Source organism: Littorina saxatilis, linkage group LG17, assembly GCF_037325665.1.
Source record: "Littorina saxatilis isolate snail1 linkage group LG17, US_GU_Lsax_2.0, whole genome shotgun sequence".
Lineage (NCBI taxonomy): Eukaryota > Metazoa > Mollusca > Gastropoda > Littorinimorpha > Littorinidae > Littorina > Littorina saxatilis.
In genome coordinates, this window is record NC_090261.1 from 5421872 (window position 1) to 5424083 (window position 2212).

Consider the following 2212-nt stretch of genomic DNA (forward strand, 5'->3'; position numbering starts at 1 on the left):
AAAGAGGAGCAGTGTGTTACGATGTATCCAATAGCAGTGATCACCAAAATTGCAAAGAGCTTATAGATACGAAGGGTGCATTTTACCGCTAACTAAGGAGGCTAGTAAGTGAAAATATATCACTGAGAAATAGTAGTTAATGATAAGATATTAGTCAAGAGATAAGCTGCAGAACGCAAAAGTCTTCTTCGGACCCGACGGACAACCACTACCAATGATAATGTCCTGTGATATGTTACATTTAGCTATAAGTAAATACATATCAATGTGTCAGAAGGTGATCTTCGTTATTCTATTTCTTTGATGAGTTATAAAAACGGAGTGTGTCATTTCAATGTCACCCCCCGCGGGTTAGGGGGAAGAATTTACAAGATGCTCCCCAGCATGTCGTAAGAGGCGACTAACGGATTTGTTTCTTCTTTTACCCTTGTTAAGTGTTTCTTGTGTGGAGTATGGTCAATTTTTGTAAAGATTTTGGTCAAGCAGTATGTAAGAAATGTTAAGTCCTTTGTACTGGAAACTTGCATTCTCCCAGTAAGGTAATATATTGTACTACGTTGCAAGCCCCTGGAGCAAATTTTTGATTGGTGCTTTTGTGAACAAGAAACAATTGACAAGTGGCTCTATCCCATCTTCCCCCTTTCCCCGTCGCGATATAACCCTTCGTGGTTGAAAACGACGTTAAACACCAAATAAAGAAAGAAAGATTTCAATGTCTCCAGGTATAGTCCTCTTGGCGTGGATGGACGCCTTGAAAACAAGGCTTAAATCGATTTTAGTTGTATTTCTCATTCTTATTGTTTTGTCCTGTTTCGATGAAAACAAGAAATTCCTTCGAGGTAGGAAAAACACCCCCGTTGGTCAAAGGGAAATAACCATTCTCACTGCCACCAACTGAGAAGGTTATTTCCCTTTGACCATTAATATGTCACTCTTAATCTTAATCCACCAATAACTCCATAACCGTGTGTTTGACTGGTCCCAATATTTGTAAGGACCGTCTCAGGAATGTATAGAACCTGTTCACCGCAAGTTTGGTGACGATCGGTCCGTTCATTCTTGAGATCTATATGCGAACACAAACAAACAAACACACAAACAAACAAACAAACAAACACATCGAGTGAAACCTATACACACCCCTATACCGGGGGTGTAATAAACCAAGTACTGGAGGTAATGTTTTTTGTTTTTGTACAGACACACAAGAACCCTATAACCTCGCAGAATGCTTGTGTAAATAAATTACAGCAAAAGAATCAATTGGACACTGAGCATTTTACTTGCTTGAGTAGGTGACTGTGGTATAAAAGCTATATTGTGCAGATTCCCTCTGTTTTGCAAGGGTAGGCATGGGGTTGCATGAGAGCGTAAAGAAGCAAAGTTTAAAATTCCATGCCATACCATACTATACCATACCATACCAAACCATACCATACCATACCATACCATACCATACCATTCCATACCATACCATACCGTACCATACCATACCATACCATACCATACCATACCATACCATACCATACCATACCATACCATGCCATACCATACCATACCATACCGTAACGTACGTGCCGTGCCGTGCCGTACCGTACCGTACCGTGCCATGCCATGCCATGCCATACCATACCATACCATACCATACCATACCATACCTTATACCATACCATACCGTACCGTACGTTACCATACCATACTATATCACTACCATACCATACCATATGATACCATACCATACCATACCATACCATACCATACCATACCATACCATACCATACCATATCATACCATACCATACCATACCATTCCATACCATACCATACCATACCTATACTATACCATGCCATGCCATGACAAATGCTATACCATACCATACCATACCATACCATACCATACCATACTATACCATACCATACCGTACCGTACGATACCATACCATACTATACCATTACCATACCATACCATTACCATACCATACCATACCATACCATACCATACCATACCATACCATACCATGCCATACCATATCGTACCATACCATACCATACCATACCATACCATATACTATACAACTGACACCACAATACAACACAATACAACAAAAAACAATAAAATACAATACAGTAGTATACTTCTTGGTATTCTCAAAAGGGAAACAAAGGCGCTGGCAGATAACAAGAATTTCCCTACAAAATAAGTGCGGTCATAA